The sequence below is a fragment of the Myxine glutinosa genome, chromosome 5 (genome assembly GCF_964187855.1).
Source record: "Myxine glutinosa chromosome 5, kmMyxGlut1.1, whole genome shotgun sequence".
NCBI lineage: Eukaryota > Metazoa > Chordata > Myxini > Myxiniformes > Myxinidae > Myxine > Myxine glutinosa.
In genome coordinates this window covers 64,208,699-64,231,276 of record NC_136265.1, presented here as the reverse complement: position 1 = coordinate 64,231,276, position 22,578 = coordinate 64,208,699, and the positions used below count along the sequence as shown (strand labels likewise).

At 50.7% G+C, this 22,578-nt stretch overlaps 1 long non-coding RNA gene across 1 annotated transcript in view; it reads left to right on the top strand.

Moving 5' to 3' along the window:
* The first annotated feature begins 601 nt into the window (after positions 1 to 601).
* The window catches only part of LOC144892287 (uncharacterized), a 906,753-nt gene continuing 884,776 nt past the window's right edge, over positions 602 to 22,578 (top strand). The window contains exon 1 of the long non-coding RNA XR_013623493.1: positions 602 to 1,073. This is a non-coding gene — a long non-coding RNA (uncharacterized LOC144892287). The remainder of the gene's footprint in view (positions 1,074 to 22,578) is intronic.

Below are 22,578 nucleotides of genomic sequence, written 5' to 3'. Positions count from 1 at the left end.
ACGGCAAGATAACCACATGAACTGAACGCTCGCTGGGCCACCTAGTGGCGGGTGGCGTAAGCTCGCACGCTCGTAACTCAGATCTCGGCTCGCATCACAAAGCAAAAAATCGACCGAGCGACGGCTCGTATCTCGGAAAACTCATAAGTTGGTGCACTCGTAAGTCAAGGTTTCACTATATGTATATATATATATATATATATATATATATATATATATATATATATACATACATATATATATATATATATATATATATATATATATATATATATATATATATATATATATATATTGTTGCGGATATGGCATTTGTCCTCAATATCCGCTTGTAAATACTCCCCTATTTCCCCAATACTCCCCAACTATCCCCAATCCCCCATTCCCTAGTCCCATTGCCTGTAAATAACACTCTGTAGAACCGACCTTCCCCTTTTTCCCCCATTAAATGTCGTGCCCAGGTCCACCGCATCTCACGTAGACAACTTTCGGACATCTTGCTAGTTATTCTTAGTCTATGTCAGTTAAGGACTCGTTTCCATTAATTCTGACTCTTCGTTGCACCAGAATGTGATTGTATGGCACCAGTAGTGAGTTTAGGACCTCCCCTTACCTCCTCCCATCTTCCCCATGAAACAACAACTACAACAACAACTACAACAACAACTACAACAACAGAGGGGCGCGGCGTGCGGGGAGTGTGCGTCCTCACTCCGGCTCGGTTAGCCGCCATTACCCATGTGCGCCGACGGGGTTACCAAGAAGGGGCTGCCTGTCGGCCCCTCGTCAAGGGCGGAGCCGGTAACCCCCCCGCACGCACCCAATGAGAAGCAACGGGCCGATTCCATCTGGGGCGGAGCTAACGAGCCGAGGGCGTGTCACTCCCCGCCGGATATACGCAGCGACTTACCGGATGTGGAGAGATGCACCTGAACTACGGAGAGCAGAGGACGCCACCCCCAGCGCGACGATACCTCCCCGCATCTTTGGACCGGACCGGGTCGATTCTGTCCTTGAGCCAAGAGTGCACCTTGAGCCATCGACTACCCGCTTTCCTTGCCATCAATCCCCGTGTGAGTCAGTTTTTGTCCCGTTTATCTGTGGTCTGTCGGGAATAAGATAAGTGTGTCTAAGTGCCTGTCTTTCTATGCTGTCCCTCTTGTCGTTGTAATCTGACCTTCCGCCCTAATATAACCTCCTCCGGAGGTCTTGAGAACTGAACCCTTGGTGTCGTGTCATTTTAATCCAGCCGTTGTGTCTTTTCCATCATTGATTTAGCATAGCGCGACTTAGTCAACGTTCGAGTATAATCGGGTAAACGTGCAGGCGCGGTCATACCAAACCGCTCGGTAAACCAACATCCACCACCGCGTCTGTAACAATATATATATATATATATATAAATAAAAAATGAAAAAAATATGAAGGTCGCATAGTGACTGATATATATATATGTATATATATATATATATATATATATATATTGTTACGGACACGGTTAAAGATGTTATTTTACCGAGCGGTGGTGTTGCCGCGACCGAACAGTTATTCCCCGACTAGAACCCGATTCCACCCAAACGTTGGCCGTATCGCACCGCGACTGCCCAATATGGAAAACTCTAAAGCGACCGAATGCAATTAGGAAAAGGAATAAGACGAGAAAAGGGTAATTGGATTTATTATTTACACATATAATCAAGAAGAAAGCAGTCACGTTTATTTCCAGACGAGATTAGATACACAGTGCAACGCTAGCTTACCTACAGTCTTAATTAACCCAGGGACAGAACAAACAAGACGACTCACACGGGGAATGATGATAGGACTGGCGGGAGATGGATGGATTGCGGGATAGGGAGGTCCAACTGGTCCTGCAGCCGATCGACTCGTGGGCAGCCGCCGCTCCTTCGCGGCCCTGCTCCAAACTGCCGTCCAGGCCTCACGCTGCTGTGGCTGCAGTTTCGGTGGCTCCAGCTGCAGCAAATATGCAGTTGCGGTGGCTCGAGCTGCAGTGAGTGCAGTTTCGGTGGCTCGAGCTGCAGTTCAACCCTGGACTTCTTCTCGTCTCTTTGTCATGGTTCATCTCCCGTCTGCCTTGGGAACGCCCTGCCTGCGGGTTATATAGGCCCCGCCCCTCAACCTTCGCGAACCTCCTCGATCTTTCTTTCCACACCCTGTCCAAGTCCAACCCCTTGTTCGTGGTTGGTTGGGTGGGGCTGACTCACTCCTCCCCTCTATGACGAGGTGGGGACCCACCTTTCTTCCCCAACCCTGCCTCGTGGTCAATGGCGGATGAAGAGAAAACCGCCCAAAATGCAGTTGGCAATGCGAATGGCAATTGACGAAAAGGGGGAATGGAAGTTTTGGGAGTGGGAATGAAGGGAATCTATCTCTTTCACTGGTGCAATGGAGTATTTCAATTAATGGGAGACACAGCCTTACCCTAAAACACATAATAAGATATAACTATTGAACAGGGGTATTCTATGATTGGCTGTGGTGTGGATGCTTTATGGACTAATTATGGGATGCCCTTTTGACCTTTACACAGCTCCGGAGGCAGGAGGCGCAGAATAAACAATAATAATAATACACACAATCAAAAAAATACAGTCCCCATATCCGCAACACTGCACCCTCCTCCTCTTACGCACGACCCGGGCCTACAACTTTTATTTAGTGTGACACGTAGGTGTAGTTCCCTCTACTTTTAACCTGAACCTGAGTGCGACAGTTTTAAAACATAAATAAATGTGTCCCGCTGCTCCATTGCACCCTGACCGAACAGCCTTACGCCCACAGTTAACCGAATTGCGGAATGGTCTTCAAACTATACATTGACGGTGGGGAGCATTATTTACAATGACCCTGCTTTTATTTACAAAACTAACCCAAGACCTGTAATTGTTCTTTCTGGGGGGGGGGGGAGACAGTCTGCTCTGCATCGACGCACCATGAAAGCACCCAAAAACGCACCAACACAAGCACCCTCAAGCACCAATCGGTGCAGTCACCATAGTTCATCAGTGTTCAATGCATGTTCAATAATAAAAAATAAATCAACAACCCCTAACCCTGCAGGTGATCTCTTGCTCTTTGGCTCCCTCTGCTGGCTATTATTATTTGTTCTTCCAGATGTTGTCTTTTTCTTTTTGCTTTTCTTACTGGCGGCCTATTTGAACTGAAAAATGCACCCAATGTGTCCTTTTTATTTTGTTTTATTTATGGCCCACAGGGCCGACTAGTGTGGTTCACCTGTGGGGCATCGGTGCCCTGTGGCCAAGGTCCGCCAGCAAGATATCGGGCCCTCATGGCCGGTTCCAGCAGAGGGGCCATGCCCCAACCCATGGTGTCCATACGTGGTGCTCGGCCACAGGCATGTGGTCCATCATGTGGTGCATCGATGCAGACAGCTGGTTCTGGGAATTCCGGGCGCACAATGGAGGACTCACGCACGCTCCCCTCGGCGCCCAATGGCGCACAGGTCATATGGGAGACAAAAGGGGGAAGACAAATGAGCGAGGGGTAAGGTCACAAGGGTACACATCAATAAGGCAATGCAAGGCGAAATGCGTACGGAGGGCGAAGTGAGAAAGCTCGTCCCTACCGTACGTCACCCCCCGTCACCTACACGACCCTTGCCCTTACCCCATATTTACAAAATCTACACATTACCAATCCGGCGCTACCGTCACGTCTTCCCCTTATTTCCCTTCTACACCAAATTCGTCTTCACTCCCCCATTATCCAAAATTTGCCATCATCAATTCATCATCAATCCTCATAAGGAGGGAGAGATGGAACATCAAGCACAATGCCACACCCATGACATGATACGTCTCACAATCCAAAACATTTGCACAATAAAAAATAATCAAAACGTGGCATGGTGTGGAGGTACCTGTCACCTCAGGTGAGTGGATGCAGATGGTGCGAGGAGATTCTTCATCCTAACTATCCTCTAAATGACATTAACACACTTTACACTACCCGGGGTCTTGCCCTGCCAATCCATTGGCCACTTACACTATGGCTTCTAATAACCAATTCCCATTGACCAAACTGTGGTGCTTCTCAATTTGGGGTCTCACTCCCCCGATTCATCTCCCGGTGCCCTTGCACAATTTCTGGGCTGTGACGTGTAGCTCTCCCAGCAGGTCTACCCACCTGCACACCTCCACCACTGTAGTTGCCACCCGAGCTTACCTAGCTCCTCACCCTAACCTATCTAATTGGGGAAGGCCCCTCCTGGCTCTGTCACCCCCTGGTGCCCTCTGGCACTGGGCTACCCGGGTCCGTCCTCCGGATCCTCGGGCCCAATCCACAACAACTACTACCGGCTCCCAGAGCCCACCTGCGGCCTCACCTGGCCGACATCCTCACAGTGGTGGAGTGCCCAAACCAACTACACACACTAACAGGCTACACGCCCAGCCATTTCCACAACACTAATGCACCCATCCAAATACCACTCTCTCACCCGCACCACAGATGCCAATATCCAACCACAATTTACCTATACCCTCTACCTAACACTTACACTACCCGCCCCGGGTATTTGTGATGGGGGTCCATCCTTCCCCCATTCACACCTTCGCACCATCCACTCCACTCCATAATTTCCATCATACTCACTCCACGACCATCCATTCCAATACTCCAGATATTCTACACTCCATGTATTCCACACACCTAGTGTCATACCTGTTGTTGCACACCTGTGCAATCATACCTGGTGCCACCTGCACCCTCCTCCTCTTCCTGGACCAGTTGGTCAACACAACACACCTCACCATTACCATCACTCAAACACTGCTCCATACACCTGTCCAGTTGCACACCTGTGCAATCACACCTGGTCAATCACACCTGTTCACAATACACTTCTATACACCTCCAACACTCACACGGCATCATCTCATCTAACTACTCCCCTCTGAAACTTGCGCTTCCCAGTCGTCCCTTTAAACTATTGTGCTCCCACGTCATTATCATCCACTCTAATCTACCTGCGTCCCCACTACAGGTGTCATTGTCACTAACTACTCTTAACGTTACCTAATGTCATCTTCTAGGTCCCTACACACAATATCCTAACCCACCCGGGCTAGTTTTCACTGCCATAAACCCCATAATCTAGTGCTCCTTTGCCCCCCCCCCCCCCCTGTGAGGGATGGTGGATTGCCCATCCCACCACATCGGGGAGGTCCCACTATCAATTTTGCTCACCAAATTTCAGCCAATCAAAAATTTTGCCAATCATCTGCCAATCACCGTACCATTACCAATCATCAAATTTTGTTTTTCTAATTTCGGGGCCAAAACACTATCCTCGTCATCACAGTCTACTTATTAGATCCTCTCGGTGCGCCAATTCACGTCTACAGCCCAGCTTCGTACAGCCGAGCAATGAATGCGGGTTCTTTGGTACCGGCGGTTGGATGCGTCCGACATTCGGTGCAGGAAAGGAGGCTTACCCAGGCCGAGATCCCACGCACCATCTCGGCGTGGAGCCATCCCATGGCCCGATCTCGACCTGCCGGAAAGCCTCAACAAAAAGTGGTCGCCATGACGACCCTTCCTATCGGGCTGCCCGTTCCGCCTAGTGGAGCATGGACGCGGCCGTTCAAAGCGAGGCCCAGCGTGGATCGCGTACGGCGGCCCGCCGCGGTTCGGATCTCCGCTGGTTCTCGCGGCACGCGAAGCCCGGCATGCACCGAGGGCCCGATTCGGCTAAATGTCGTTCTAACCGCTAACCCGGTTACCGTCGATGCCTCACCTGCATGCTTACACGCATACGCTACCCCTTTCTTGCTCATACATCCAGCTGTTTCCCTGCTCTTGGTCATTGCACCTTCTCTAACACACCCAGGTACACTCATTCCGCCCACAGACTTGGTCACACACCTGACCACCGAACACTTTGGCACACATTCGCCGTTCGCACACCTCACCAACACACCTCTTCGCGCCCCCTCCTCGGTCACCTCCTCTGTGACAATCACAGGTGTGCTCTCACTCGCACACCCAACCACGTGCCTCATGACCAACTCAAGTGTGCATTCCCACACACGCTCTACCATTCCAGGTGTGCATCCTTCCATTCCAGGTGTACATCCTCGCTCACCTGTCACAACCAACTCACGCTCCGTGTCACTCACTACTTTCACCACCACTCTTGACAGCGCACTCACCCTTACTCTTGACAGCGCACTCTTTCCTCATGCCCCTGTCCATTACACACCTTCCTCGCGCACACTCTCCCGTTACACCCTCTGTAACACTCACCACAGGTGTGCATTCTTCCTTACTTTTGACAGCGCACTCTTTCCCCATGCACCCGTCCGTTACACACCTTTCTCGCGCATCCTCTTGCGCACACTTTTTCGTTACTTCCTCCGTAACACTCACCACACCGCGCTTCCATGTGCTCCCTCGCACACGCGCTACTACGAACTCACTCTCGACAGCACACTCACTGGTCGGCGCGCACTTTTTCCTCACACCCCCCATGGTCGGACATTCTCGCACACCTCTTTTTTTGCACACCAGACCTGTCGCACACTTCACCAACGGCCTCTCACGAACACCCGGGTCCACAACAACCCCCAAGCCGACTGAAGCTCCCCTCACATCATGTACATTTCCGATTATATATCTCCACTCACCTTGGCACCTCTTCGTCACACCTCTTCTGCCACCTGCAAACTCTTTATTTGGTTGGTGAGCATCACATTATGAGTTGAGCACCGACCTTGTACCAATTCCATTACCTCCTCCTGGATTTCTCTTTTAGTTTCTGTCCGTCTCTTCTTAATTTCACTCACCTCTTCTTCCACTTCCTCTAATTTTTGTTTCACCTCTTTTATTTCCCGTTGCGTCTCCTCTAGTTCATCCTCTAAGGCTACCGTGACCGTCTCTATGTGCGTCCTTACCTGCCGGTCGTTCGTTTCCATTACCTCTGTCACCTCGTCCAACCTCATTGTCAGTCCCTCACGTACCATCTGACATTGCCTCTGTGTCGCTATTAAGTCATTTTTAATTTCTTTTTGTGTCACCTTTAACCCTCCTAGTACCGCAGTGTTCCTTTGAACCTGCTCCACTAACTCCGTTTGTCCCTCTGTCAGCTGTTCCACCTCCTCCGTCAGATCTTCTATTCCCTCTTGTAACTTAGCCGTATTATTCCTCACCTCTTTCTCTATACGCTTTTCGCCTCGCTTTACCTCCTCGCGTACCCCCGAGACCTCCTCACTTACACCTCGTCGTATCTCCTCTTTCATCTCCTCCCTCTCTTTTGTAGATGCTACCCTCATCTGTCCCAATTCATCCCTCTGAGCATCCAATTTACTTTCTAACCCGATTTTCACCTCCTCTATCTGGTTCCCCATCTGTTCGATTTCCCGGGCGGATTGTTCCCCTATTTCCCGCAGTTTGTCCTCCATCCTATTTTCTAACCCCATTAACCCATTTTTCACCCCCTCTAACTGATTCTCCTGGGCAGCCATTCTATTTTCCACCCCCGTTAACCCATCCTTTACCTCTTTTATCCCGTTGTCTAACCCCTCCCCGGTACCCCTCGCTTCGTCCCTCATTACCCCCAATTGCTCATTCTGAGTCCTCGCTTCGCCCCTCATTCGCTCACTATCAGCCCTCAATCCCACAATTTGGTTTCCCATTTGTCCCATTTTGGCTTCTAGCCTCTCCATAAGGGCCCCCATTTGTACGATAAAAAGGTTCGAATCTACCAGTGGCGCTGCTCCGGTCGCGGGCGCGGCAAAATTTGGTGCCGCTACACCCACGTGCGCGAGGACGCCATTTTGTGCGTCTGATACTCCCTCAACCACATTGCCAATGTTCTCCTCTACTTCGTCCCTCTGATCCTGGGTTACTCCTATCCCCTCCTCTAGCTCACCCACCGGCATCCGATCGCCTTGACCAGCCATGGCGCGATTTCAAAATTCGGGTTTTTGTAAAACAACACAAATTTCCAGCAGCTTGTAATTTTGAGCGCGTTAAGCGCGCTTCAGGTCCGTATCTCACTCCCAGACACCAATTGTTACGGACGCGGTTAAAGATGTTATTTTACCGAGCGGTGGTGTTGCCGCGACCGAACAGTTATTCCCCGACGAGAACCCGATTCCACCCAAACGTTGGCCGTATCGCACCGCGGCTGCCCAATATGGAAAACTCTAAATCGACCGAATGCAAAGAGGAAAAGGAATAAGACGAGAAAAGGGTAATTGGATTTATTATTTACACATATAATCAAGAAGAAAGCAGTCACGTTTATTTACAGACGAGATTAGATACACAGTGCAACGCTAGCTTACCTACAGTCTTAATTAACCCAGGGACAGAACAAACAAGACGACTCACACGGGGAATGATGATAGGACTGGCGGGAGATGGATGGATTGCGGGATAGGGAGGTCCAACTGGTCCTGCAGCCGATCGACTTGTGGGCAGCCGCCGCTCCTTCGCGGCCCTGCTCCAAACTGCCGTCCAGGCCTCACGCTGCTGTGGCTGCAGTTTCGGTGGCTCCAGCTGCAGCAAATATGCAGTTGCGGTGTCTCGAGCTGCAGTGAGTGCAGTTTCGGTGGCTCGAGCTGCAGTTCAACCCTGGACTTCTTCTCGTCTCTTTGTCATGGTTCATCTCCCGTCTGCCTTGGGAACGCCCTGCCTGCGGGTTATATAGGCCCCGCCCCTCAACCTTCGCGAACCTCCTCGATCTATCTTTCCACACCCTCTCCAAGTCCAACCCCTTGTTCGTGGTTGGTTGGGTGGGGCTGACTCACTCCTCCCCTCTATGACGAGGTGGGGACCCGCCTTTCTTCCCCAACCCTGCCTCGTGGTCAATGGCGGATGAAGAGAAAACTGCCCAAAATGCAGTTGGCAATGCGAATGGCAATTGACGAAAAGGGGGAATGGAAGTTTTGGGAGTGGGAATGAAGGGAATCTATCTCTTTCACTGGTGCAATGGAGTATTTCAATTAATGGGAGACACAGCCTTACCCTAAAACACATAATAAGATATAACTATTGAACAGGGGTATTCTATGATTGGCTGTGGTGTGGATGCTTTATGGACTAATTATGGAACGCCCTTTTGACCTTTACACAGCTCCGGAGGCAGGAGGCGCAGAATAAACAATAATAATAATACACACAATCAAAAAAATACAGTCCTCATATCCGCAACAATATATATATTGCTACGGTTTTGAGATTGGCACAATGAAGTCATTAAAGGTTAACGGGTTGCCCCCCATAGTTAGTCACACGAGCAACGTAAAGGCCCATTTGTAGTATAGTTATGTCTTAGTATGTGTTAGAATAGGGCATTTCCCCTCTTAGTGTCTGCGTTGTGTAAAGACAGGAAAATAGGCTCTACTTGCCACCAATTTCCCAGCCACCCGAGCCTCGATCCAGTTTGTTAAGCATTGGCTGCCCACTAGTCGAGTAACACGAGGTAGGCCTAAAAAGGGTGGGGGCGGCGTTGAGATCGGGAGCGTCGGAGGCGATGACGGTAAGAGCCACCAACCAATCAGGGCTCTCGCGGCATGGCGTGAGAGGGCATGGTGAGGTGCGTCTGGTGAGTTTGAGAAGGTTCTCGGGGCGTGCCTATATAACACGCTGCGCAAAGCCCTCAAAAGGACCCGCACGCAAGGACTCGCACGCAAGGACTCGCACGCAAGGACTCGCACGCAAGGACTCGCATGCAAGGACTCGCACGCAAGGACTCACACGCCAGGACTCGCACGCCAGGACTCGCATGCAAGGACTCGCACGCTAGGACTCGCATGCAAGGACTCGCACGCAAGGACTTGCACGCAAGGACTCGCATGCAAGGACTCGCATGCAAGGACTCGCACACCAGGACTCGCAGAGGAGAGAGGACTTACAGCGTGATAGAGGGCTTACCAGCAGGACAAGGACTTGAACGGCGGTGGCGAAAGGATTCTAACTCGCAAAATAAGCGCATTGTTTTGAGAACTTGCGGAGGATACACACGTTGTTTGAGGACTTGCGCAGAGAGAGAGAAGAAGAGGCGTTGAACTGTGCCAAGTACGCGGGCGCAGCCAGACGCACCAGTAACGCATATTGCGCTTTTCACCCACCCGAGTAAGCGCGGCCATAGCCCCGCAAGTGGATAACCGCCAGCCGCGTCAAAGTCCGCTCCCTACCAATTCACCCCGTGATAACTCGCTCCGTTTAGACGACACGTGGAGAGCTCCTGCTTTCACCTACTTCCATCTTCAAGGGACGTGCCGGGGACCGGAGAGAGAGAGCTGCACGGAAGCCATCCCTGGACGTGCTGGTGAACATCGTCCTGCCATCTGCAATCCCCGTGGTGAGTGTGTGTGTGACAGGCCCGTGTCCTTGGGTATTAAGTAAGACTGTTTTTAAGGATTTGCTCTGTGTCTCTGCTCTTGAATCATTGTGTATAGTGTAAATAAACCTGTTCTTCCTTTCTGATTCGATCGTACCCGTGATTTCTCCATTGACTAAGCGTGGTACGAATAAAACCGCTTGAATTGGGTTCCACCATCTAAACGGTGCGGATCGCGTTTACGCAACCGCTCGGCATATCGGCACATGTGGTCCGTGCGAGGCTTGTCTCCTCGCTTCAGGGCAGCGCGAGTATTTAGGTAATCGCGAATTTGGTCCTGATACCCTATTTCGCGCTGTCCGGAAGAGACGTCATAGGCCTCGGGTCGTGCCTGGTCAGTCAAAGACAAGGGGACTAATCCCCCCTTGGTAAGGGGAGAAGGCTGCCGGCAGATACAACAACAACAACATACATTTTAAAGGCCATTTTCCCTGCTAGAGCGGGGGTTAGCCTTGCGGTCCCCATGACAATCTTCTCCATTTTGCCCTATTTTCTGCATCTCTCCTTGTTAACCCCCTTGCCCGCATTTCTTCTTCCACCATCTTTAGCCAAGTCTTTTTCGGTCTTCCCCATCCTCTGCTTCCTTCTACATTCATTTCCATCACTCTTCTCAACCAGTCAATTTCATCCTTCCTCAACACATGACCAAACCATCTCAACCTGTTCCTCTTCACAGCATCAATCACAGGCTCTATTCCCATCATCTTTCGCAATTCATCATTTGTCTTCCTCTCTCTCAACGATACTCCACACATCCACCGAACCGTTCGCATTTCCACCCTTTCCAACCTTCGTTGCTGCTCTACGTTCATTACCCATGTCTCGCTCCCATAAATCATAACACTTCTCACACATGCAGCATACACCTTTCCCTTCAGCTTCAACGACACTCCCGTCGTCATCAGCACGCCACCCAGTTCCCGAAACTTCTTCCATGCACATCTCACTCGAGCAACCGTTGCCGAGTCTGATCCACCTTCTCCATTCAGCATGTCTCCGAGGTAGCAAAATGTTTTCACACCTTCCAGCTTCACGCCGTCTCCAAGATCCAACTCAACATTTCCTCCATCTGCAGCTCCCTCTGTGCACACCTTACATTTGAATGTAGCTGCCACACTGGTTAATGACCCTCTCAGACCACTACATTTTTGATGAACCCACACAGCGCACATTGTACATTGAATGGAGTTCACTCCGACACCCTTCCTACACACAGCACAGGGCCACTTCCCAGTTCTTTCCACCTCACCACATGCTTTACCACTTGCCATCACCTTTGTCTTTCCGATATTCACCTTCAGACCTTTTGTCTCCATACATTCCTTCCACGTGTTCATCTTTTCCTTCAGTCCATCCATACTTTCCGCAATCAACACCAGATCATCTGCATACAACAACTCCCACGGTAAACCCTCCTTTACGTTCTGAGCCAGCACCTCCATCACAGCTACAAATAGTAGTGGACCTAGTATCGACCCCTGATGCATTCCCACCTTCACCTCAAACTCACCACTGTTCCCGTCCTTCGTCCTTACAGCTGTGCGCGCTCTTTTGTACATTGCCATCACTACTCTGATCAACCATTCCTCCACTCCTACCTTCCTCAATGCCCATGTCAATACTTGTGCGTGGTACCCTATCGAATGCTTTCTCCAGATCAACAAACCCAAGAAACAAACTCCATGTACTTCTCCTGCAACTGCCTCACAATGAAAAGCGCGTCTGTCGTTCCTCTTCCTGGCATGAATCCAAACTGCATTTCGTCGATCTTCACTTTCTTCCTTATCCTCCTCTCCAACACCCTTTCCAATACCTTAATTCCATGCTCCAATAACTTTATCGCTCGGTACGAGCCACACTCCAGAGGGTCACCTTTCCCCTTGTAAAGAGGGATGAGGGTACTCAGTTCCCAATCCACTGGAATGTGGCCTTCTTTCACCACCAGATTACAGATCTCTGTCATTCTCTTCACACCCCAACTTCCTGCTGCCTTCAACATATCTCCCACAACTCCCGTCGGCCCTCCCGCTTTTCTACCCTTCATTGCTTTTATCGCTTCCTCAACTTCCTTCTCAGTTATCTTCTCTGCCGGTCCTAAAACAGGGTTACTCTCTATGTTGCCATCCCATTCATTCTCTGTATTCAACAGCATTTCCATATATCTTTTCCATCTTCCTTTAATTCCATCTGGGTCGACAACGATTTGTCCCACTTCATCCTTCAAGCAACTCACCCCCATCACATCACACCTCTCTTTTGCTATCTGCTTTGCAATCCTGAATACTGCTTTCTGACCCTCTTCCGAATCCAAGCGTTCTCCGAACATTTTCCTACATGCCTCCTGCGCCTTTGCTACCTCTTTCTTTGCAGCCTTCCTGGCTGCCTTATTACTTTCATGCTCTGCTGTTTCTGCTCCCGTACCCTTCGCCTTCTGCCACTCCTTGAACTTCTTCCTCTTCTCGTCAATCCTCTTTCCAACTTCATCATCCCACCACCATGTTTCCGAGTGCCTCGGTGGTCCTTTTGTCCATCCACATACCTCACCAACGGCTCCCAACAGACAAGCTTTCATTGACATCCAACCACTTTCAAGCTCAACCACATCATCCTCGACCCTACTCAGCCTCTCTTTTAATGCCTCCCTTACTGTCACCTCTTTCAACCTCCACACCTTCATTCTCGGTTGGTACTTCACGCGCCGAGCTCTCCTCACACCTTCCACCCTTACGTCGCAGACAACCAAGTGGTGCTGTGAAACAGCCTCCTCCCCCGGGATCACCTTTGTGTCCCGGAGGTGCCCCCTTTCTCGCCTACGCACCATCAGGTGGTCAACGGTTGTCGTCGACCCACCTGACGTGTATGTAACAAGCTTATTATCCTCTTTCTGGAACTGAGTATTACAAATCAACAAATCAGCTCCATCAGCAAACTCCAAAATCCTTTCACCTTCTCCATTTCTCACACCATATCCGTAACCCCCATGAACTCCGTCAAAACCATCCATACTCCTTCCCACATGTCCATTTAGGTCTCCTCCTACCACAACAACTTCCTCATCTTTCACGTTTTCCATCAGCTTCTCTATCGCACACCAGAACTTGTCCTTTTCTTCATCGCTTCGACCAACCTGCGGAGCATATCCCGAGATGACGTTCACCAAGAGCTTTCCAATCATCATTTTCACCATCATCAACCTATCACTCACTCAAGTCACACTCACCACACTGTCTACAAACTCCTCAGAAAACAGGACACCAACACCATTCACGCCCTCCGGGCACCCTTGCCACACAAACTTGTATTTCTGTCCCTGCCTACCCTTCACCATTCTCACACCACTTCCCTTCCATCTCGTCTTTTGCACACAACATATGTCCACTCTTCTTTTGACCAATACTTCCACCACTTCTCCTGATCTCCCTGTCATTGTCCCTACATTCCATGTCCCAAACCTCAGAAACCGATCTCCACTTCGGGCTGTACCCTGCGCATATGTAGTTACCTTCGCAAAAGCGGAAGGTTATGTTTTGATCGCTGTGTATTTATTTGTATGTCTGTGTGTGTGTGTGTATGTTATTCGCATAACTCAAAAAGTATTCAACCGAATTGCATGAAATTTGGTGGGATGATTGGTTATTATACGGGACACATTTGATTAGATTTTGGGAGCAATCGGGTCAAAGGTCAAGGTCAAGGTCACGAAAAGGTCAAAATCGTATTTTTACCAAGTACAGAACAGTAGCTGCGGCGAAGGTATGCGCTCTACCGAGTGCCCGTTCTAGTTGTAATTGTCATGGTTCCCTTTTTGAGGCAATGTTGTTATGGCCGGATGCCCTTCCTGACGCCAACCCTCTTAGTCATCTCTTACGACACGCAGGGATACGGTGTACCTATTCTTATCCAGGGTACACACCGGGAAACGTTTAAAACATGGAAATTCTGGGGGGTGGGGGGGGGAGGGGTGGTGTCAAGGGAAAGATAAAATGAAAATAAACCCCTTCAGCCGGCACTTAGCTTGGCGTCCCAAAGAGTACTTTCAGGAGCTTGGCGGCTGTTGAAACTGGGGTAGCCACTCATGCGGGAAGTGGTCCAAAATGGCGGTGTAGAACTCCGCGCGTTGAAAACACAACAAGCGTGAGGCGAGCAGATTAGACGGCCTCCTTTCGATTCTCTACCGCCAAGTCCAATGCGACCTTCAGAGCCCAGCAGTTGTCCAAAACCTCGTGTGGGGAAATGTGGTATCTGTCCGTCGTCTTGTCCACCGTCCGCACGCGGCTCCAAGCTCCGGCGCGAGGAAGCCCTCGGTCCGCCCGCACGCTTCGCCAGGCCCCGATGCTTTATATGACTTGCTTGGCGGCAGATCCGCAACAATATATTGTTGCGGATATCCTGGTCGGCCTTCTCCCCTTTACCAAGGGGGGGGGGTTAATCCCCTTGTCTTTGACAAGCCGACGGGATCCGGGGCTATGACGTTCCTTCCGGACGGCGTTAAATAAGGTTATAGGCCGAATTCCTATTACCTAAGTACCAATGCCGCCTAGGAAGCAAGGAAATAAGCCCTGCCCGAACCACGGTTATAGGTGGAAATGCCGAGCAGTAGCGAACCGTGACCCGAGCCGTTATCAAGGACGAGATCCCAATCCGAGCGGTTCCTAATCGTGCCACGCTTACCCAATGGAGGAAATCACTGATATGGTCGAATCGGGAAAGACAAGGAATAACAGTTGGTTTATTACACGATGTACAGTACCAAGAAGAAGAACACACAGTGCAGCCTTATACAGTCTTATACTTATCCCAGGACAACGGGCCCGTTTCACACTCAGACACACTCACACGGGGTTGAAGACGAACGGGGCGATGGTCCAGGGATGGCGTCCAGGCAGTTCGCTCCGGTCCCCGACTCGCACCGCGAAGAAGATGGTCAGGGCGGCAAAAGCTCCCCGCGGGTAGTAGGTGCAGTTCGGAAAATTACAGGGCGAACGGTAAGCTGGGATTGGCGGTTACGCTGGCGTGGCTGCGTACGTAATAGATGAACAGGCACTATATGCGCTGCCAATACAAGTTCATAGGCGCTCCCAATACAAGTTCAATAGCAAGGCGCAATTCCTTCCAGACCTTTACACACTGCTCTCCCGCCGAAGTCCACCTCAAGTCCTCTTCACAAAGCCAGCCTTCCCCAGCGAGTCCTTTTACAAAGCGCCTCTCCCGCAGAAGTCCTGATAAGCGCAGTCCTTCGCTTCAGTCCTGTTCAAGGGCTTTGTGCATGGGCTTTTTTAGTCATGCCCTGTCACGCCATGTCACCCGCGCCCTGATTGGCTGCTGGCCCTTACCGTTGCTGTCTCCGCCGCTCCACCCTCGACGCCGCCACACCTCGACCCCGCGCTCCTCCCTCTCTCAGGTCTACCTCGTGTCATTTGACTAGGGAGCATCCTAATGCGAGGTGCAATAGCCAAAATGGGGCGCGGGATGGATTCTGCCCAAATGGGGCACAGGATGGATTCTGCGTGGGTCTGTACTAATATTGATTACTCGGACGGCCACCACCAGCCCGTCCGTTTTTACAAGGGTGCGGCCCACGACTAAACCCGGAATGGACTGCGTTGCCGCCGGCACAATGGCCTCGGCCCTTTGGGGAATGGTCACGGCCTCAGAAGCCTCCAGCTCTGTCCTCTCAGCCGTGCTCACCCCACCCAATGGCAGCGCTTCTACTCCCACTTGCAGGGAACCCCCAGCACAAATCGATTTTACAACCGCTGGCAGTCAACAGATCCAACCCGATTAGGCATGGGTCGCACACCTCCGCCACCCAAAATTCTACTTCCCTCATTACTGACCCCAACTTGAGGGTTGCAAAACCACGCCCTATGATGGGGGCTGTTACCCCGGTAGCCAGCTGCAAACTATGATTTTCCAGACGCTGGATTTTATCCCAGCCGTCTGCACTCGAATCAAGGATCACAGGGCTGATGATCGTGGCGCGAGCTCCTGTGTCCACCACAGCATTCTACCCCGACGCCAGCAATTTTGCACCGAATCGTCAAACTACCTGCTCCAATTTGGCCACAATAGATGACCTGTCGCGTCAATGAGGGCTCTTCACCATCCCCGACTATCGAACACGGCCCTGTATGCTCGGCACTTATTCGTTTCCCGGGACCTGGTGGGGGGGGGGGGGGGGTGTCTGGGGTCGGCTAGCCCGACCCGTACGAGGTGGAGTTGATGGTCTTGGCTGCCGGGGTCCGTCCCGGTGTGGAGCTAGACACTCCCACGCACGCTGAACCAGCCGGCTGCAGTTGAAGCACCTCACCTGGTAAGGTGCTTGCCTCCGGAATTCCAAATTGCCCCCCTGAAGGTCCTAATTGGGGCATTTGTCCGTGGCCTGCCGTGTGCCACCTCCGGAGCCGCCTGCCATCGTCGAGATCCCGCCAGGCGTGGGTCCACCAGCCTTCGGACCATGCTTTCCAGGTCAGGGCCCCTTTCGGGGGCAGACCCCCTCAGGCGGCCGCCACCAGCCACGGGCCCTACCTGTCGCACCGCCACTGCTTGGCACTCGCTTCCCCGGGCCAGGGGCCTCGCTGCTTCCCAACGGGCCGCAGCGTCGGCCGCCTGGCTCAAGGTCCGCGGGCGCCACATGGCGAGCTGTTGCTGAAGCTCGGGGTCCGGAAAGGCCTGGATGAAATGGTCCAGCGCCAGGCTTTCCTGGGAGGTCGCTGCCATGTTTGCGTGTGCAATTCCCTCTGCGCGGCGAATGTCATAGAAAAGCTCCCCGATGGTCTCCTGGGGCTTCCGTTTTCGCACCGCGTGCTGAGCTTTAACAAGCTCGCTCTGCTGTTCAATGCCGAAACGATTAATTAGGGCTGCACAGAGGTCTGGCAGTGTGATAGCACCCGGTGGTAAGGCCGTCAGAACCTCCGCCGCCGCACCGCGCAGTGTCCCCACAAGGTGTACTCCACCTTCGTCCGGGTCCAACCGTTCCCCCTCCACACATGATCGAATTGTGCCAGGTACGCCCTCAAATCACTCTTGCCGTCATACGGCGCGTGTGGAACCTTATGGCCGCCCGAAGGCCGGACCCCATGCGTCGCTCCCTGCAGGGTTAACGCGGGGCCGAACTGTTCAGGCCCCCACAGTACGCTACTCCCCGGGGGCTCGCGTGCATCCCCCGTCCCTCTATATACTGCCCCTGTCGGTGTCGATGCTTGGGTTGCCTTGACGCAACCCGCTACCCACTCCATACTCGCACACCCTGTCTCACCAACACCTCTCGCACTTCCCATAGTCGGACATCCCTGCGCACACTCTCTCTCCACGCACTCTGGACCAGTCACACACCTCACCATTGGCCTCTCACGAACGCCCGGGTCTATACCAACTCCCAAGCTCGTTGAACCTCCCCTCATACCATACACATTTCCGACATTATCGCCACTCACCTCGGCGCTTCTTCCTCTTCGCTCCTCCTCCACCACCTGCAAACTCTTTATTTGGTTAGCAAGGACGTCATCATGCTGTGAACACAGATCTTGTACATACTCCATCACCTCCTCCTTGATTTCATTTTTAGTCTCCCTCCGTCTCTTTTTAATTTCACTCACCCCTTCTTCTACCTCTTCTAACTTTTGTTTCACCTCCTCTATTTCCCGGTGCGCCCCCACAATTTCTTCTTCTAAGGCCACCTTGGTCGTCTCTATACGAGTCCTGACTTCTCGTTCCCTAGTCCCCAACGTCTCGACCACGTCATCCAACCTCTTTGTCAGCCCCTCGTGGACCATCTGGCACTCTTTCTTCGTCGCTATTATTTCCCTTTTTATTTCTTTTTGTGCTGACTTCAGTCCCCCTATCACGTCCGTGTTCTTACCCACCTGCTCCTTTAACTCTTTCTGTCCCACCGTCAGCTTCTCTACTTCCCGCGTCAACTCCTCTATACCCCCATGTAACCTAGCCGTACTCTTCCTCACCTCCTTCTCCACGCGCTCCTCGCACTGCTTTACCTCGTCGCATACCAATGCGACCTCTTCGCTCAACCCGCGCCTTATGTCCTCCCCCATTTCTTCTATTTCCCTCCTAGATGATACCCTCATTTGTTCCATTTCGTTATTTTGGGTGTCCATTTTGCTTTCCAGCCCGTTTTTTACCTCCTCTAATTGATCCCCCATTTGTTTTATTTCCCGGGCGGATTTGTCCCCCATTTCCCTCAATTGGCCCCCCATTTCTTTCAATTGGTTAGCCATTTGCCCACTCATTTTGTTTTCCAATTTATTTAACCCGTCCTTCATTTCTTTCATTTGATTCTCCCCCTGGGCATCCATTCTGTTAGCCAATCGATCCCCCATTTTGTTCATTTCCCTGGTGGATTTCTCGTTCATCTTTTCCATATACCCCATCATTTGCGCCATAAGAAGGCCCACATCTATTGGCGCTGCGGGCTCGGCTGCCATGGCCATGTGCGAGGCCCCGCCATTTTCTTCTCCTGCTACCTGCCCCTCATCAATGTCCTCCATTGCCAACTGTCCCAATTCTTCCCGGGGGTTCTGGGTTGATTCTAATTCCTCTTCTATCTCCTCCTCTACCCACACCGGCATCTGACCATCTTGGTTATCCATGGCACGATTTCAAATTTGGGTTTTAAGAATAAATTTCGGCCGCTCGTAATTTTGAGTGCGTTAAGCGCACTTCGGGTCAAACCCCACTCTCCTGACACCAATTGTTGTGGATCTCCTGGTCGGCCTTCTCCCCTTTACCAAGGGGGGGGGTGGGGTTAGTCCCCTTGTCTTTGACAAGCCGACGGGATCCGGGGCTATGACGTTCCTTCCGGACGGCGTTAAATAAGTTTGTAGGCCGAATTCCTATTACCTAAGTACCAATGCCGCCTAGGAAGCAAGGAAGTAAGCCCTGCCCGAACCACAGTTATAGGTGGAAACGCCGAGCGGTAGCGAACCGTGACCCGAGCCGTTATCAAGGACGAGATCCCAATCCAAGCGGTTCCTAATCGTGCCACGCTTACCCAATGGAGGAAATCACTGATATGGTCGAATCGGGAAAGACAAGGAATAACAGTTGGTTTATTACACGATGTACAGTACCAAGAAGAAGAACACACAGTGCAGCCTTATACAGTCTTATACTTATCCCAGGACAACGGGCCCGTTTCACACTCAGACACACTCACACGGGGTTGAAGACGAACGGGGCGATGGTCCAGGGATGGCGTCTAGGCAGTTCGCTCCGGTCCCCGACTCGCACCGCGAAGAAGATGGTCAGGGCGGCAGAAGCTCCCCGTGGGTCGTTGGCGCAGATCGGACAATTACGGGGCGAACGGTAAGCTGGGCTTGGCGGTTACGCTGGTGTGGCTGCGTACGTAATAGATGAACAGGCGCTACATGCGCTCCCAATACAAGTTCATAGGCGCTCCCAATACAAGTTCAGAGGCGCTCCCAATACAAGTTCAATAGCAAGGCGCAATTCCTTCCAGACCTTTACACACTGCTCTCCCGCCGAAGTCATCCTCAAGTCCTCTTCACAAAGCCAGCCTTCCCCAGCGGGTCCTTTTACAAAGCGCCTCTCCCGCAGAAGTCCTGATAAGGGCAGTCCTTCGCTTCAGTCCTGTTCAAGGGCTTTGTGCATGGGCTTTTATAGGCACGCCCTTACCACGCCCTGTCACGCCATGTCACCCGAGCCCTGATTGGCTGGTGGCCCTTACCATTGCTGTCTCCGCCGCTCCACCCTCGACGCCGCCACACCCCGACCCCGCGCTCCTCCCTCTCTCAGGCCTACCTCGTGTCATTTGACTTGGGAGCATCCTAATGCGAGGTGCAATAGCCAAAATGGGGCACGGGATGGATTCTGCCCAACGAGGTAGATTTGGAGGGTGGAGGCAAAATGAAAGGGGGCCGATCTTATTTATTTTACACATCGCAGATGTTACTCGGGAAATGGCCTTGTACTCACATAGACTATGACATAACTAATATCCTAATGGGCCTACGTGTTGCTTGTGGACTAACTATGGGGGCAAACCTTTAACCTTTAATGATGTTATATGCACACTCTCAAAACCGCAACAATGTTTTTTTTTGCATTTTAATTTATTTTATTTATTTCGTTATTCGTCAATACTAATTGAAATATAGTGCATTTTGTAGTTGAGGCAGAATAACGTATTTTTTTGTGTTGGATCTAAGCCTGGTGTTGGCTTCGTGGTTCGGGTGCTGGCTTGGGATCCTAGGATCCTGGGTTTGAATCATGGTTGATCACTGAATTAATGCCAGGGGTGTTGACTCAGCCTGTTATCCTTCCGAGGTCGGCAAATTGAGTACCAGCTGCCTGGTAATTCCCTGTGTGGCGACTAACAAGGTTGGTGGCAGGAAGGGCATCTGGCTGTAAAACATTGCTTCAAAAACAGGCCACGGTGCCCAAAAAAGGCCAACCCCCGCTCTGTGGGGGAAATATGGCTTCTAAAGGCGGTTCTTCTTTTTTGTTTTGTGTTGGATCTCTAACCCTTTTATTTCAAAATGTTTTTTTTTTTGCATTCATTTTAGCTATTTCCTGAAATAACATGAGATCACATTGTTTGCAGGTCTGGTTCATCCAGTGAATTTTCAAAGTGACTTCCGTCAGAGTTTCCAGGATGCTTTGACCAATGAGTGTGTAAAGCAGGGACCGTGTGATTCTCTCATGGAGCTGAATAATCCTCCAATGATGCATGAAGGTAAGCAGATCCAGCACAGAACACACAGCACAGCTCCACTTGCTTTGTTTGATTAACGATGAAATACTTAAATTGAACATCATGTCAGAGGAATGATCTGTTTAAACAGTGGGCCGCTTGTGCTCCGTGATCCACTTTAGCTTGTGTTTCCTCGATGACTGACTTTTTTTTTTTTCAAAACATTTTTCAAACAAATCCTTCAAACATTTCTTGAGCCTTGTGTCCTTGATTTTGCAAGAACTTCACAAATCTCTCAACTGGTTTATCATGCTCCATGTATCTGAAGATCAGAGTTAGTTCTTCAACGTGACCTTCATCAGCTGTGGAATCAAGAGAAACTGAACAGTATTTGGACAGTTTTATGTGTGAAATGATTTCATTCAGAACTTCATTGCCCATTAGTCTGACAAATTCTTCACAGATGGTTGAAGACAAATAGTTTGTATGACCACTGCCACGATTTGCATGATTCTGGATGTGTTGCCTGAGGAAATCATCATTTTCAGGCAAAAGCTCTAGTATTCCCAAGTAGTTTCCATTATGAGAAGATCCAAATGTTTCATTATCTCTAGGAAGAGCTAGGCCTCATTCACATGCAAATTTAAGCACACTGACCAGTCGCTTTAGAAGACTGTGCCAATATTGCTCAAATCGACCCGCTTCTTGTGCAAGTTCAGAGTCTACACGTCCAGCTTTCTTTGCACGACTTGTTGCTGACAAAACTGCTTGAATGTGGTCCGTTGATTGCTCATGGACACCAAGTCGATCACCAGCGTGTTTCCAGTCGCAAAACCCATCATGTGTGAATTGGGATCTTGCAACACCCATTAGCTTGCAAAAGAAGCAGTCGAGTCGACCATTTGCTGGTGAAAAACAAAGCCAAGAGCATATCACAACTTCCCCATTTCGATTTCGTCGTTCAAACATAGCTGGTGTACATTTCCGACTGTTATTGTTTGCAACTTTTTGTATTGCTGATTTAGCATCCAAAGACTTGACATCACTGTGGTGGAGATCCTCAGCACCTTTCACAGCCCAATAGCCAATTAATTCTTTCGTCATATGCTCTGGCCGTATGTTGATGTCATCAACCTGTGTATTTGTATGAGATTCTGGAAGCACTTGCTTTGAAGCAGTGTCTGTCTTCTCGACATTCTGGTCATTTTCTGCCGTAGACAGGCCGGATGAAGATGAGGCTGGTGTCTCTGCAGCAGATGCCTGCTCTGCTTGTACTGAAGGTGAAGCACTGTCTACTTCTGAAGCTGATGGACGAGTGAAGAATTCAGTCATTCAACGTGTTTTTGCAAGTTCTTGAGCTTCTCTTTCAGTACGTTCCTTGGATACGTTCCTCTTTGCAGCACCACTTGCAAAATGTCGTGGATCTTTGTGCCTGTCCATTCCACTCATTCCTGCAAGAAAATTTGGGTTTATTTTATTTGCGAAAAATGTGGAATGTAGCAGTGCAATTGCTTTAATA